General features: G+C 35.4%; 1 pseudogene; it reads right to left on the bottom strand.

The window, feature by feature from the left end:
- Positions 1–14,477: 14,477 nt before the first annotated feature.
- Positions 14,478–15,017, bottom strand: LOC149152075 (UDP-glucuronic acid decarboxylase 2 pseudogene; annotated as a pseudogene).
- Positions 15,018–18,369: the final 3,352 nt, after the last annotated feature.

The following is an 18,369-nucleotide window of genomic DNA, read 5'->3' as shown; positions in this document are numbered from 1 at the left end:
GCCTATGATATGGTCCCTGGGCTGGCCATCCCAGCAAAGGCGTGCACCCACAGATTAGTAGTAGGGGTGCACGAGGTGTGAAAGGAAATGAATAAGGTTCAACTGGAGCTGAACCTTCAAATAGAAGAGCTGCGGTTGAAGGCACAACTGTCCACCCCTCTGGAAGTAAGAGAACAGCGCGACAGTGCTATTACATCAGGACTGGAAGAGATTGACATTGTAGTAAGGGACTGCACCAGAATGTTGAGGTCCTCATGAATCTGTAGGAGGACCCTAACATCCAACGCTTAGAGGCGCGTGAAATCCTTCAGCAGTACAACAACGTCAAAGGGACCATGCAGACGGTGGCCCTCACTTAGAGGCTCACGCAAATGCAACAGGCCAAAGCGTTGAAAGAGCAAGTGGACACCGCACGACACTGAGAAGCAGTTCTGAAGGTGTAGGTAAAACCTTGGATTGAAGAAGCCTTCACCATTACCACAACCATTGAAGGAAAGCTCACACAAATGTAAGGGATGCAAAAATAGGTCCAGGGAAGCCGTTTCGACACCATGGTCTTGGAACATCTGTTACAGGAGATTCAACAGGCAACCATTCAGTGCACTGCCGACCTTGCAATGGTTTGAGCAGAGTTGGAGGGACTCCGCATGAAGATCTCCGCATTAACTGATTGACTCGAGGGCGAGTCACGATGTTTGTGTTGGGGGCTTGTTGGGTGTGGAATCTCCCAAGGCATGTTTTGGGGCTTAAAACCCAAGTTTTGACCAAGACTATTGCAAAAGACTCTGCGAATTGTGGGCGCGGAACGCGAAGTCATAATAGAGTCACAGGGTTGTCCACCCTTATTTTTGTAATGTAATGTCAGCTTGAAAGATCCGGCCATGGTCTGCAGACCATGGGATTGTATAAATAGAGCGAGGCTCTAAGTGTAGAAATAACAAAAGGAATGAGATGGATAGAATAGAAGTATGATGAGTCTAAGGGATTGAGTCAAAGTGTAAAGTGTGTCTTTGCATCATAGAGTAGGAGAAGGTTCTGCAGCTGTGTGTGTAGAGGCCTAGTAGTCCGCAGCTGAGTGCGCGAACCCCTGCAGCTGAGTGCGCAGGGCAAGTCGAGTCTGTAATCGTGGGAAGAATTAATAAAGAGAAGTTTTACCATATTTTTGTGTATCTTTTCCTGGTTTATGGATTATTGGGTATAATTTGCAAGTGTACCATTTATTTGTTGCATGAACTTATATGAATGTGTTGTATGAATAAATATAATGTAAGGCCTCCATTTACACGAAGATAATTAACCAGTAATGTTGTAGAGCGCTGCTCCAGCAGCACGAGATCCCCACAATCCTTGGTTAGGGCTGCGTGAAGGTGAATACATCAGGGCGCGAAGGACAGGGAAGTGCGCGAAGTGACCTACACGTAGGGACTCATAGTTGGACCAAACCAACCACTCAGACATCTCAAGGGTGCGGAAACCTGGTTCTAGCACCCCCCTATACTACTTCGGGTCAGACCTCAGTCCACGCTCCACAAACTATTGCCGAAAGGGCCAGTAGTACATGGATTTTTTTGGCTAATTAACTCTGAACCTGGGTCAGGCCCCAACAAGCCAACACTCCAATATAGGGCATGCACCAGAATAGTATTTCAAAGGTAAAATTAGACATCTGATTGAAATATTATCTCTAAAATTATTATTTTTTATTCCTTTTGCTTGTTTCTCTAGCAACTTGATAGTTGCCTTCAATACACTACTTTGTTATGGAAGCTTATTTGTCTTCTAGAAATAGTATGACTCTATCTTTAGATTCACCATTGTTTGGTAACCCTAATAATCTTGGAAATTCTTGGGACTTGAAATAGATTAGTCCTTTCCTGTGCGTGGATTCATTTATCATGGTTTTCATTTGTAATCGTGTTTTTATTTTTTTGAAAAAAAAATAGACATATTTTGTATTAGAAAGTTGTTATACTTGCACTGGTCAGGATAATGATATGCATATATTATAACTGTCCAAAAAAAACCTGAGAATTGTCCTTTGGAATTTACTAAGTAAGAAGCAAAACAATCCTTCAGAAAGGATTTTGAATAGCTACTACTTGTATAAATTTTGTAAAAAACTCCTAATATGAAGCAACATTTGCAAAACATTAAGCACATTTATTGAAAGAAGTCATGGTGACTATAAGATTTCTCCTCCTTCTTTGGGTTGGCCTGAAAGTTTTGATCTACAATCATCATTTCCAGTTCTTCCTGCTATTGTGCACAGTCTCATTTTCCTTGACCTCCTCCACCACAGGCACAAATGACAGTCTAGCCTTTCTAGGCAGCTGAAGTAATATTTCTAGTCAGCAATCAATTCTCAAAGGGCAACACACTCATATTGAAGATCTTCGCTGACTGTGTAAGTTAACAAAATTAGGGCATATTCATAATTTCTGGTTTCTTCTTGGGAATACATTCTGCTAGTGATAGAGAAAATTGACTTCCCATTATCAGATGTAATCTTTGTGTCCTCTCAGAGATCTGTGAAAAAAATGGTCTCATACAATGGGTATGCAGAATGGGAAACTTGTGTGGCTGTGGAAACTTGTATTAAAGATGAAATTACACATACCATTGATAACCTATGGGGCAGCCAATAATTGTGGGATAGATTGAGAAATATCAGCAAGAAAATAACAGATGTATGACTATATATAAGTGTTGCTTTAATTAAGATAAAATATCAATAGTATCAACACCTTCCACATGGACAATGCATACATATATGTCACCTTCAAATGTTTGAACATGCCCAAAAATTATGTACAGGTCCAACAACTCGTTTTAGTATAGACACATGAATTTTATTTTAGAAAATACCACAAAAAAACTCCATTATGAAGAAATATGACCACTGAGATTATATGTTTATATAATTCTAGTCATTTTGATATTTTGTCAAAGTGTTGGTTTACATACTATTGTAGGTGACTGTTTGAGCTTTTATCTCCAAATAGGAAGGTACAGTAAACATATATGCCAAAGACACTTCAATATAACACAAATAACATAACAGCCATAACATTCCAAGATCACTTGTATTAAAGATGAAAATACACATACCACTGATAACCCATGGGACAACCAACAATTGTGGGATAGATTGAGAAATATCAACAAGAAAATAAGAGATATATGACTACATATAAGTGTTGCTTTAATTAAGATAAAATATCAATAGTATCAGCACCTTCCACATGGACAATGCATACATATATGTCACCTTCAAATGTTTGAATTTGCCCAGAAATTATGTGTAAGTCTAGCAACTCGTTTTAGTATAGACATACGAATTTTATTTTAGAAAATACCACAGAAGAACTCCATTCTGAAGAAATATGAGCATGCACAACAATAACCATTAATAAAGGTATTGGTAAAGTTGATTTATTTGTAAACCAAAAACAAAAAAAGTGTTTTAACTTAGTAACCGAAGAACCCACAGTAAAAACCATTTTTCGTCAACGTTTCAAATTCCAACAGGGATCCATCATCAGAACTTCTTTGAATGATGAAAGCAGAAGAGCTTGAATGAGGGTTTTAAATAGTTTTGAGGTGAGAAGATCTAAATGGAGTCGGCATGTTTTAATTATTTTCAATTAATTTTAAAGAAATGTAATAATAAATAATTTGATTATTTTAATCTTAATCATCAATATTTACTACTAAATTTTTAATTTTATTATTAAGGGTTTAATAATTAATCAAAGTTATTATAATGAATATTAAATATTAGTATTAATATTCAATATATATTAATAATTATTAAATATTAGTATTAATATTCAATAAATATTAATAATTATTAAATATTAGTATTAATCTTCAAAGTTAAAAGATATAAACCACAGAGGTCTTAAATCCAGAAAAAAAAAAGTGTTGTCAAAGAGACACATTTTCAAGTCTACATATACCATACATATCAGGTACTGCCCTTTTATATAAGAAGTGCTTTAGGTGCAAGAGGCATTGCAATCTTTGTTGTATATAGTGATTTATTGTATTTTTTCATATGATATTGTCATTATAAAAAAAGTGTTGGAAATTACCCAATGAAGAAAGAGAAGACAAGTTCATAATCAAATCTGCAAGTACTCGATTATTGTACCATTGAAACACTTTATTTATATAGAAAAGATGAAGTACATGTACATACTTGGAACTTATCACAAGTTGGAACAATTTCAAACCCTAGCTAGCGAAACCAAGAAAACCCTAACAACCAACTCCTCATAGATAAGAATCACACCTAATGAATGTTGGTCACTACACCAAGAATCCTCAACAACCTAGCATCAACAACTGCAACGAAATTCATGACATGAATGTTGGTATGTGGGATATTAAAGAAGAAGAAGCTGCATTTTCTCTCACAACTTGTTTGAGAAACCTACAAGTTGGCTAAACTTTATGTCTTTTCCTCCGACCTCCTGGTTTATTCTGTTTCCTGGTTCAATATGCAAACATTTAGACACCACATTAACAACATCAACAACAACCACTGCACAATTTAAGAGCAGACTAAGAGCATAAAAATGGGAACAAACCTTAAAAATCACCAATTTGGATGTTGTCAATGAGCCAATCATGATCGGATGGAGGTTGATCCATTGAAGAAGTTTTTGTATGTGTAAGATAACAATGCAATTTCCATCAGACCAAATAATATCATGTGAATTAATACAGGCATCAGAATACAAACTATATCAATTATGGATCCCATTAAATGCACCTTGACTCATGTTATTAATAGAGCGATGGTGCTTCTGTCTACATGCTTCAAGTGAAGACACAATATTGGGATGGTGCACCCTCGCAAATATTCAAGCACTACATTAACAACATCAACAACAACTAGTGCACATTGTTAAGAGAAAAGGCATAACAAAAAACCTGGAAAATCACCAATTTGGGTGTTGTCAATGATCCAATCATGTTCGGATGGAGGGATATCCATTGAAGAAGTTATTCTATCTGTAACATAACAATTTAATTTCCATCAAAGAAAATAATATGATGTTAATTTGTAGAGGCATCATAATACAAAATACATCAATTAGGTGTCCCATCAAATGCACCTTCATTGATGTGATAAATAGAGGGATGATGCTTCTGTCTATGTGCTTCAAGTGAAGGCACACTATTGGGATGGTGCACCCATGCAAACATTCAAAAACTACATTAACAACATCAACAACAACCAATGCACACAGTTAAGAACAAACACATAGCAACAAACCTGGAAAATCACCAATTTGGGTGTTGTCAATAAGCCAATCATGTTTGGATGGATGGCGATCAATTGAAGAAGTTGTTGTATATGTAAGATAAAAATGTAATTTCCATCAGAGAAAATAATATGATTTTAATCTATAGAGGCATCAGAATACAAACTACATCATTAGGTGTCCCATCAAATGCACCTTAACTGATGTGATAAATAGAGGGATGGTGCTTCTATCTATGTGCTTCAAGTGAAGGCACAATATTGGGATGGTGCACCCCTGCAAATATTCAAACACTACATTAACAACATCAACAACAACCAGTACACATAGTTGAGAGAAAAGGCATAGCAACAAACCTGGAAAATCACCAATTTGGGTGTTGTCAATGAGCCAATCATGCTCAGATGGAGGGAGATCCATTGAAGAATCTATTGTATCTGTAACATAACAATGTAATTTCCATAAGAGAAAATAATATTATAGTAATTTATAGAGGCATCAGAATACAAACTACATCATTAGGTCTCCCATCAAATTCACCTTGACTCATGTGATAAATAAAGTGATGGTTCTTCTATCTACATGCTTCAAGTGAAGGCATAGTATTAGGATGGTGCACCCCTGCAAACATTCAAACACTACATTAACAACATCAACAACAACCAATGAACATAGTTAAGAGAAAACACTTATCACCTGATCTCTCTATAGAACTTACTTAGGACAATAGAGGATGCATTGTTAGAGCAAGGATGACCACGCTTGTTGAGGTGTTAAAATTGAAATGGTTCATCTTCAGATGCAGGGACATTCCAATCAATATGTAAGTTGGCATTTTTTTTCTTCTTTTATTTTTGCTTTTAGGACTAAGGAAAGTCTTCTTCATCTTCAAAGATGACTCATAAGCACCCAACCCAAGGGTGAAGTCATAATCCATAATATGAAGATCATTAACATCTTCCAGAATTTTTTTTAGCCAAATCAATCAATTGTTTTGTCTTTCTCACAGTAGAATGAGGACTATTCCGAAACATGTCTAGATAGCCAAACAACTCCTCTCTCAACAAATTAAGTTCTTCAACATTGTCATCATCCATAATAGTTGTGCTAGTATCTACATCAAGGTTTGGTGCCTTTATACTTATCTTAGGAGGGGCATTCAATGTATTAGGTGTGGTATCAAGATCCAATAAAGGGTTTGAATCCATTAAGGAGGAATGAAACCAATATACCTTTATGGCATGCTTGCAAATATTGCCATGAATAGACCATGGGCAGTCAAAAGTGATAGAATTTGTGTGATGCCATATGATAAGATATTTCTTATCAAGTTTACTTTGACTCCTCACCCAATAAGCATGAGATATGCTCTCATGAGACCTACAATCACTGTCTAGAATTCTTCTAGCCTTTTCCATTGATGATTCAAGTTGCATCTCTTTCTTGTGGTTGTTAAAATATCCTTCTTTTTTCAGAATTTCCTTGAATCGATAACATGGCTCAACATTTTTTTATTAGAGTATAGAATAGCCAATCCATCCTATGAGAGCATTTCTTTCGTCTATCACATAGAAAGGTTGTCTTGAGATAACCATGGTATGACTCCACAACATTATTTGTCTCCTGATTTGCATGAGGAAAATATCGGCAACCTTTAACCCACATCCCTAAATGTAAAAATCGAATTAGTAAATATATCTTGTCATTATGAAACAAAAAATGTATGAACTAAAAAAAATAGTATGCGAACTTACGCATATTTTCACCAACAACCTAATTCTTGTGGAAATAGTCCAAAAACTTCTCCTCAATTGCAAATTTGGTGAAAAATCCATTGATTGCATTCTCCACTTCATCATTAGAACAATTTTTCATGATATAAACAAGTTCATTGAACATCTCCTTTTCTTTTTCTGAACTGCTGGCCAACCAATTAACATTCAATAGTCATGCCCTCCTTACATGCCAAATACACAAGCTCACATCACATCTAGTGATTCTCCTACCATATTTAATTCATTTTAAGTGAGAAATATTTAGAATGAATGCAACTTGCAATGTCAAATAATATTATTGATGTTACCTCAAAGCAATGATTTTATCCAATGCATCATCAACCATAAATGCATTGACCTTCCAGTCAGGATGAAACCAAAAACACCTATCCATGAGGTGCTTCAACCATACCGCTATATCTTATGATGTATTGCGTGACATCACCACCCATGCAGCTGGAACCCCACTTTGTTGCTCATCAAACACTGTGAGCATGTACAATTGATACTTTCATATAAAAAAATGAATTTAATTTTAAGTCAATAATTATATTGAATTATTATAACCAAAATGATTTATTAAAGCTGTCATTGCAAAAATATTCACCCCATATTTATTTGTACTGAATGTTGAGTCCATGGCTATCAAGCTATTGTGGGATAACTTGACCATAGTTTCCAACATCCATTTTGTTTGTATTCCAGTGATAAAAGGGATCTCTCCACCATTGGGCTTCTGGTAGAAGAATAAATCATTATGGTGTTTTTCATACCAGAGATTCACACTCATTTCATCTTTGCTATGCAATTGGTAATTTTATTTTGTCATACAATTATAGATGTTTACAATATCTTTTCTATGTAAGAAAAAATCCCTATCTCGAGCTGTGGCATCTACGTTGAAATATTTCTTAATATGCATATTACAAACATAGTTAATTGGCACTTGAAGGAAAAAACAACTTTCTAAATAAGAAATCATGTCTCTTGAAAGTCTTGGCTTCCTCTAAGGACCATCATCACCTAAAGTGTCGTGTTTTCCATGACAAGGCCATCCCTACCCATCTTCATGATCATACATGTTGTTTGTTATTATTGTAGCGTCGAGATCTTGAACCATGACCTTTATAACAAAATGGCATTGGAAACCCCTCTTTTTGATAGTTAAACACCTTTGTTTGGTTTTCCATTCTTCTCTCTTGTCCTCTCAACCATATGAGCTAGTATAACTACAAAATAAATTTTGAAATATCAACACGTATGAAAAATGATAAAGCATTGTTAATATCAACATGTAAACAAGGCAGCACTAGGCTTTGATCTTGGAGTTTTGCTTTTTCAACGTTGGAAGGAACATGGAGCATCTAGATTCGATTCCTCTCCTTGAATAAAATCATTAATTCTTAGTTTAGGAATTTTTTCAACCCAATCAATATTCATGTTCATCTTGTATACTTCAGACCAAACTAAATATTTACTAGAAAATATGATTTTCTCTTTAGGGTCTTACACCTCAAGGCCCATAATGGTCTTCCATTTCTTTTCCATGTTGTCTGAATGTCTACAAAAACTGTGGAAACATATTAGGAAGTTGAATCTAAAAAATGAAGTTTTAAAAGAGAATAAATAGTTGCATTTACAGGTAGAGTATTATCGTGGGTCCCCTTCATTAACATATATGGAAGAAAGAAGGTGAAATGTAAAAAGAAACTATTCTACACTATTTATTGAGCAAGAACCCGAATTTCTTCCAGTTTGGAGTACAAAATCATCAATGAAAAAGCTCACCGCCCTGTGGAAATGATGTTGTGAACGTTGTACAAATTTGCCAATGTAACTGTGGGCCTCATGTTTTCATATGATATTTTTTTAGTTTGTTAACAGTGGCACTTGTTACACAAGTCATTATGAGAGTTAATGTTGTATTGTCACATTATTATGAGAGTAATGTTGAAATATGATATTTTATTAGTTTGTTAATAGTGACATTTGTTGATTCTCAAATATCTTAAAGATGTGTAATGGGTCAAGGAATGATAATTACACAATGATGAGAAAATACTCAAAGATAAGATGAATTGAACTTGTAAAGGGAGTCAAAAGAGACAAAGAAATTACTTATGATGACAAAGAAATAACATAACATATTTCATAACATAACATAACATATTTTCTTTTCATATAAAAGGACAGGACCAAGAGTAGGGTGATTTTATTGGATTATGATGGTACTATGATGCCATGAAATTTTATTAACAAAACACCCAACCCGGAGGCACTTTCTATTTTGAAGAGTCTTGGTAACGATCTAAAGAACTTTGTATTTATTTCTATTAAATCCATAATGTCCATAAAATTCTCTTTGAAAATAACATGAAGCCCTTAATATCCTTGGGAGCTCCTACAATTCATGCACCAGCTAATAATAGGCTTTCGAAGCTTTCTCAAATGACCCTGTAATCTCTTCACCAATGCATCAATAATTGACAGCTCCTCCAATTCTATGCACCAACTAGTGTTCAACATTTGAAGTTTTGAAACACCAAAAAGCCCTCTTACTCTCGTCAATGCAGAAATGGTCTCCAATTTTAGGATTATTAGATTTGTAAATGCTCCAAACTAATGATTTAACATGTTATTATATGCTTTTGCAAATCTCAGGTGGAACCAAGATGCAAAATGGGAAACTTGTGTGGTTGTGGCAGACTTCGATTGGAAATGAATTGCATATATTGTTATGAAATTGTATAAGGAAACTAGAGATGGATCTGCAATAGAAACAAAGGAGAGTGCTTTAGTTTGGCATTATCAGGATGTTGACCCAGTTTAAATTTTGCTATCTGCAATAGAAACAAAAGAGAGTGCTTTAGTTTGGCATTATCAGGATGTTGACCCAGTTTAAATTTTGCTAGCTTTGTTCTAGCAACTTCCTGATTTGAATTGCCTAGTTCGAACTCCCTGGGTCTCCCAAGGCTGGGGATGGGTTAGAAACTTCTTTGTTAAAATTCCTGGGTTAGGCTCCCAAACTGGTTTGAGAGAGATGCCATCCATCCATGATGATATATATGATATCTATGAATATAGAGAAGAGTACAAGAAAATGAATGAAACTATTTCCAACGATTTTCTAAGGATGTTTGTAGAAATTTGCATGGAGGGTAGATTAGTTTGTCAGGACATGACGAGAAAACATGTTCTCAAGTTGCAGGTGCTATGTTTGATAGAGAGTTGAACATCAAAGAACGAGCTAACTCAAATCAAGAAAGTAAGAATTTTGTTAGAGAAGTGTCAGCAGATGAGGGTGCACAAAACATACCATATTTTCAAGAATATTTTGGAGAAAATAGAGGATTTAAGAGTACAGTGCAAAGTCACATTCATTTTTTTCCATGGAAAGAAGGTTATTTTTGGACAGTAATGTCATTTCCCCTCTGAGAATTTTTTTAATGATGAGCAATTATTTGAAAAGAAGGCATTTGAAAAAGTAGTTAACAAGTGCCAACAAGGAATTGAACAAAAGGGAATGAAAGGTTCTAAAATTATAGAGGAAGAAATTGATAAGGAAGGGGCATCTATGCAAATATTTGATCATCAAGGAAGTCCAGAGCAAGAGAAAGTGGAGAGATCCACATCACTTCAAATTGGAGAGAATATTTTGAATGTTTCATAGGAAAGGTTTGACGTGCAGAGGATCATGAACTCAATAGGATCCCAAACCAAGAGGATGGACATGGAAACTTCATTTTCATTGGGGCCATATTTTAATGCTCCTGCTAGAAAGGAAATACGACCCTCAGGTTTGAATTCAGTACAACTGAAATGCTTTAACCATACTTTTGAGTCTTTTGACATTTGGGCTTCATTCATGTAGTTTTAACTTTAAGTTTCTGGTATGAACAGAATTAGAGTTTGACAGTCACCTCTGCTTACAGCCTAAATTTTCCATATTTGAGTTTTGATAAATTAATAATCTAATCCTTGAATGGTTTATTTGAAGAAAAAATTCAAACTTAAAGTATACATTTTGTTAAGAAATAAAAGAATCCTAAGTTAATAAGGAAGCCCATTGTGTAGGAGCATTGATAAAAATGTCATTTGTGCAAAATATTGGAAATAGGAAACAAGAATGGATGAGCAGGATTGGAATTTTACTTGAAAACATAAGGTATGGTAACTATGGTTACAACATATTTATATATATTAATTATTTATTTATAATTAAAAATAAAATAAATTTAAAATATTTGAGATTTTTTTATTTATTGCATTACATCTATTTACTAAATTAACAATATAAGTATCATTTGATTCCTAATAGTTTGATAGTTTGTTGTCAAGGAAAAATGTTTTTCTGATTCTCTCATTGAGAAATACTCCACTAAATGTATAGTCAAAATGTTGAAAAATGTCCAATTGAACTTCAATGTTGTCAATTTATTCATAATAGTTTGTTGTCAAAAAAAAAATTGTTTTTCCAATTGTTTCACTCATAAATACATAGCCAAATGTATATAGAAATGTTGAAGATGTTTCATATTGAACTTCAATGTTGATGAACCATGGCTTCCCTAATTCATTTAACTTATATAATGGCTCTAGTTTATTAACTTATATAATGACTGTAGTTTATTGTTAAAATTAAATCCACCTATTTTTAACAATGTATCCTAAGATTAGTTGAGATTCAAAATAGTAGATTGTATTCTTGAAACAAGGAATACGAATCATAGAGGAGAATATGAAACTCTGTCAAGAGGTATATTATTTTACTTAAATAGAACATGAGTAGCTTAACAAGTCATCACTGGATAGGTAATGATAAATTATTACTCATATTGAAAAGGAAGGATATCTCTGGCATGTAGGAAATAATGATGTAGAGAAGTCTCTCTTCATTGAACCATTGGAAAATCAGGATCCTCAGTCATCTGAATCAATAACTACTCATGATTTTAATTTCAAATTACATAAATCGCCCATGAAAGACTATGAGGATTCTGATACCTCATTGCAGCTGGGGTATGCTATTACACATGTATCAAATCATTGTGTTTTTATTTGTTTTGAATTTATCGGATAGTAGTAATTGGGTGACATAATGTCCTCTGTTTCAAGTTATCTTCCCAGTCTAAATTTTGAAACTCTTGCAACGTCATCTTTTGTGATCACATTTCAAAAGGTGCTTCATATTTCTATTTTAACAATTTTATGATATCTTGTTCCTTACCCTGTCAAAGTAAAACTTGATCCGAGGAAAATTAAGCTTCAAATTGTGGTCAGCTAAAATTCCAAACAAGTTCATATACATAAACTTGTCAGAAAAAACAATCTATTGAATCATCATTCAAATATCTTATGTTTTCAAGTAAATATCTTATTTCACCAGACGCCGAGATAAAAGGGATTGCTTTGGAAGCGAGGTCTTGTGAGTTTTATTTTGGCTTTCGGTCCATCACTGTGGATGATCTCTTTCATATATTTCCGGGAGCTTTAGAGATTGGGTTCGTGGGGGAGCAAGATAATGCTGGACATAATAAATTGAGTCCATGAGATTCAATGGATGCAATAGAGTAGTTATTCTAACTTGAGCATATGCAGTGAAGTAGTTCTTTTGACTTGAGTAGATGCAGCAGAACTCAGTAGTGGAGTAATTCTTCTGACTCGAGTGGATGCAATGGAAATTCTAGGTACGGGAGATAAAAATCAGACTTGAATTGAAAAGAAGGCAAAGAGAACTCTCTCCGTACACTCTACTTCAATCCAATGAGAAATTACATCATTAAGTACATTACTAGAGATCAGGAAGTTGCAACCAAACTCCTAAACTCTAGGAGCAAATCCTAAACTAAGGAGATACGTTACAACTTGTGTAACCATTTCTCCATTAATACAAAATAATATTAATTATTTTCAACTCCCCCCCTTAATGGAGAAAGGATTATCCTGAACTCCTAGCATCCCTCTAAACAATTCAAACTTTACACGCCCAAGAGGCTTAGTAAAAATATCAGCCATGTTATCACAAGTTTTACAATATTCAACACATATCTCTTTTGACATTAGTTTCTCTCGATGAAGCAGAGCTACAGTGCTCTTGTTTTTTGCTGCTCCATGCTATGACCCCGGATCCAATGCTGAATGCGTAACCTGTGATAGATCTTTGATCATCCAAGTTACCTGCCCAATCAGAATCTGAAAAACCTGCTAGAATAACCATTCTGAACCTTTCCAGCAAGCTTCTGGCATACTTCCCTTGAGTAAGAAAGGTTTGTCCAGAGTCTTTCCATCTCATACACTTGTGACATCTGATTTCTTTGATCAGATTGTTGGCATTCCCTGTTACAATCATATCATCTACATACAAAGAAATCAAACTAATTTTCCTCTGTTTATTAAACTTGGTATACAGATTTGGATCATTCAAGCTCCTATGAAAGCCATGTTGTACAAAAAATGAGTCAATTTTCTCATACCACAACCTAGGTGCCTGTTTTAAACCATAAAGTACCTTTTTCAATTTACACACAAGATGTTCCCGCCCCTTTTTCACAAAACCTTCAGGCTATACTAAATAAAAAAATTTCTTCAAGTCACCATTTAGACATGCGGACTGAACATCTAGTTGGTGTAGCTGCCATTTGTGTTTTGTTGCTAAGTAAATTAGCATTCTAATGGTGTTTAATTTGGCTACAGGAGTAAAGGTGTCATCGAAATCTATTCCCTCTTGCTGTGAGTAACCCTTTGTTACCCGTCTAGCTTTAAGTTTCTCTATACTCCCATTTGCATTTATTTTTAGTTTATACAGTCATTTGCATCCTATGGGGGTTTTACCTTCAGGCAATTCAACCAAATCCCAAGTATGGTTTCTGTTTATTAATTCTATTTCCTCATACATTGCAGCCCTCCATGCATCAGATTTACTTGCTTCCTCATAATTTGTAGGTTCTACAATGTTTAAAAACTTTGACATTAATGCATAGTCTTTCAATCGAGTATTCCTACTTGATCTCCTTGGTAGGGGACTTACCTCAATTTTGTCTATTTCAACCTTTTCTGGGCTTGCATTATTGATTACATTTCCTGTTACTTCTTCTTCTTGTTTTTGCTCCTGCTCTTCATCTTCCTTACTGTTTTCTTCCATTAGCAATGGAATGTGCCAATCACTGTTAGAGTCATCCTTTCCTTCTTTAACCTGTTCTAGTTCTAATATTGTAAATTCCGCAGGATTCCCAAGATTGAAAGGACAAACATGTTCGCCCTCCATAAGTCGCATAAGGCCTTCAACCAGATCAGAAACTAACTAGAAGCTCTGTGTTTGTTTCCCATTTCCAAAGGCTGTCAAAGGCTCCTTGGGCAAAGCCTGAGCAGCAAAATTACTTACAACCCGACCATCATCACGGCACATTCGCAAACCTTACGTATTGAAATTTCAAGCAATCCGCACCTCAACATTTGCTCCCATAGTCAGAGTTTTGGCTGTTCTCTTACCCTCATCATAGCAACTGCGGACTCCGATGGGATTAACATTGCCAAAATGATGCAAAACATTCTCCTTCCTTCCTGTGAAGAAATTGTCGACAACAATAACACTGTCGCCTCTTGCCATGAGCCTGTCAAGTAGATGACTGCCAACAAAGCCAGCTCCACCCATCACGACAACTCGCAGGGACTTTCTCTTCAAACATAGGGACACTTTAGCCCCCAAATTCACCATCAAACCCGAATGATACTGAGCACACCGAGAAACAGGCGTCTCATAAACAACCCAATGAGGTTTGTTGGGCACAAACCTTCCATTTTCATTAACATTAGAAGCCAAAAAACCACGCTGAAGGATAAAGAAAGTCGATGCGATGGTGATTCCTATCAAAATTAACAGCAACCATTGCTCCCTGAGCAAATAATCTACTGGCCTGATAATAGACCACGTCTTTTCTGGCTTAAGAGAGTACTCATCACTGTTATTCATATTGGACTGATAAATTTCTGATCCTCTGATGAATCAGTCTTCAATGAGCCACCACCGGGCAAGTCCGATCTGCTACCACCAAACAGATCAGGAACTCCAATGCGCCACCATTGGGCAAATCCGATCTGCTACCACCAAACAGATCAGGAACTCGAATGTGCCACCACCGAGAAAGTCTGATCTGCTACCACCGAACAGATCAGGAACTCCAATGCGCCACCACCGGGTAAGTCCGATCTGCTGCCACCGAACAGATCAGGAACTTCAATGCGCCACCATCGGGCAAGTCCAATCTACTGCCACCAAACAGATTAGGAACTTCAATGTGCCACCACCAGGCAAGTCCGATTTACTGCCACCAAGTAGATTAGGAACTTCAATGTGCCACAACCGGGCTACTCCGATCTGCTGCCACCGAACAGATCCAGAAATTCAAAGTGCCACCACTGGGAAACTCTGATCTGCAAAAAATTGCAGATTTTTCAAAAAGAAAGATGTTGGCGCTCTTCGACAGCAAAATACCCGCGCCAGAAACAAAATCCACGCATCTTACGAAATTGGTGCGATTAAAGCTTGATTTTCTGCGCCAATAGGACTTTCTAGCGCACTGGCACGCTTATCACCATCAAAACTGCGCCAGGTGGCGCATCTGTTCCTTAAAAAGCCGCACCAGCTCTTCTTCCGCTAAAAAATGGCGTGACTGTTCATGACGAAACCGCGCTAGCACTTTCTTGCACTCAGAGATGATCAGTCATTTGAGACCTGTGCTCCAGGTGTTACTGCAGTCCACCTGATCCTACGAATGCTTCTATACACTCCACTGCCACTACAGTTCTGTAATCAATGTTGCATCCTAAAAAAAAAAATTAAGGCTATCCATACTCTGCTCTGATACCAAGATAAAAATCATACTTGAATTGAAAAGAAGGAGTTACAGCTCACAGGTGAGTATTGCACCTGGAGACTGCACTCAAACAAAGAGAACTCTCTCCGTACACTCTACTTCCATCCAATGAGCAATTACATCATTAAGTACATTACTAGAGATCAGGAAGTTGCAACCAAACTCCTAAACTCTAGGAACAAATCCTAAACTAAGGAGATACGTTACAACTTGTGTAACAATTTCTCCATTAATACAAAATAATATTAATTATTTTGAACTACGGGCAGAGTAGCAGGGGATGCAGCGTTGCGGAGGAAATTCAAATGGAGTTGGCGGTGACCGGGTGAAGTTAATGCTGGGAGTTGGTATCCGGGACGGTGGGAGCTGGCATCCGGGACGGAGGTAATGGAGGAGTGTTCTGGCGAGGTGACATAGATAGAAGTGACGGAGAATCAGAGGGGTGGATGGCCACAATAATGCACTTTTTGGATGACCAAAATCTCCAAAAAGTTGCATTATAGACTACTTTGTTTCAAATCCCCTGCAAAAGGAAGAAAGCTCCCACCCAGTCAAGGTGAGAAAATTTACAATTAGAGAAAATTTACAATTACTTTTTTTGGGGATCGAAGGTTTATATGAGTATGAAATGTGTTTTGCAAAAGGTTCTTTGGGTTCACCTTCTACATATTGGGTTCTCTTTTTCAGATATTTAGATTACAGATGAGACACCACCTGGAATTTGTGAATGAAACTTTAAATGTAATTGTTGAAACATTAAGAAAAATATTTTCACTGATATTTTTTCCTTAACCTGGAGAGTACAACATTTTGTAATTATGGGGTTGATTAACTAAATTTTTTAAATATAAAATTTATATGTAGTATTTAATTTTTTGATATAAACATTATATTTTATATTTTCCATTAAAATCATTAAAATTCATGTAAGTTTTTTTGTACTCGGGTTTATTTATTTATTTATTTTAAATATATATTTGAATAGATATTACTACATTTTTTTCAAATTTCTTCAATACAAAATTACAGATTGTATATGTTGCATGACATTTTGTAGTCATTGAATTTCATCAATAATTTTTTGTCCTAATTTATTCTCTTCGTGACAGGAAGATAGTAGTTTTTCATCTTTTATAAAAAAAATCCAGTAGATCCCTTTGCTTATATATTTTCATATACATCTCAAAATATTTTACAAAAAGTTTTTAAAAAAATCAGAGAAAAGAGACATCAATAAACGTTCATGTGATTTCAAAAAAAAGTTCTTATACCCCACTGTTAAGAAAATATTTGTGTTGCTACCTTTCTTTAGTTTCTGTGATTTCAAATGTTCCTTTGTTCATATCCAATCCAGGCTTCTACAGGGATAACTGCTTCTGTATTCTGGCTCTCGTAGAGGTGATCAAAGGAAATTTAAGTAAAGTGAAGAATTTGTTGTTGTATTTTCTAAAATTTGGAGAGAAAATATAATTACGGATTCTTTCTGTTCCTTTTACCCAATTAATATCATTTTGAGAGTCTCCATAAACATAAATAAAGAGTATTCCATGTGAGGTAGCCATATGAAGTAATAATTTTATGGCAAATTTAGCTTAATTGTTTGAAACAAAACCAATATTTGTAGAGAAAACTATGGAAAATGCTAGAGAAATATTAACAATTACACAAGCTCCTCCTAGAGAGGGGGGTCCTTTGTTCTACCACATCAAAGAATTCCCAAATTTTGCATGTCTGTATATCTGTAACATGAGGATGATGAGAACATAAAACATGTTCATCCCAAGAAATAATTTGTGTGATGGCCAAGCATTGAATAAAAATCTTGGTTGTAGAAGTATCCTTATCTTTGAAGATGGCCTCGTTTCTTACCAACCATATTCCCCCAACAACAATTAGGGAACGGACCTTGTGGTGGGGTTTTATCTCAAAATAAAACCATAAAAAAAATCACCCATAAAGTCTTTTTATATACTTCTAATATAAGCATTTATGTTCTGTAATATTTTTGTTCTTATGTCAATTTCATTAAGATGTAGTAATGTAGTAATGTTTATTTTAATTCCTATTTTAGACTCATAACAAAAATAGATATTATGGAATGTGAAACTCTGTCAACAGAAATAGTGTATATTTTGAAACTTATGCTATATATAACAAATTTTTATTAACATAAATTTTGTTGGTTTTTTGTTTTTGTGTTTTTATCTAAAAATTAAATGTAAAAATAAGATATTGTTGTCAATTAAAATTCTTCAATTATGACTTTCTTTAAGGAATTTGTTGTTGAGCCCTCCATTTCTGCTTGCTCGTCCCACCCTTCCACATACATCTGGGCTTATTTTCCTATTGGCTTCTTCAATGGAGCCAATTCTTCTGGAACAAGTGGTAGTGGGATGGCTATATCTCTGGATCTTGTGCATTATTACAGTTTCCTTTCGTACAGTGGTA

This window comes from Pinus tabuliformis, chromosome 9, assembly GCF_031772625.1.
Source record: "Pinus tabuliformis cultivar Carrire ecotype Pingquan chromosome 9, CPIR1, whole genome shotgun sequence".
Taxonomy (NCBI): domain Eukaryota; kingdom Viridiplantae; phylum Streptophyta; class Pinopsida; order Pinales; family Pinaceae; genus Pinus; species Pinus tabuliformis.
This window is presented reverse-complemented; position numbering and strand designations above follow the sequence as displayed.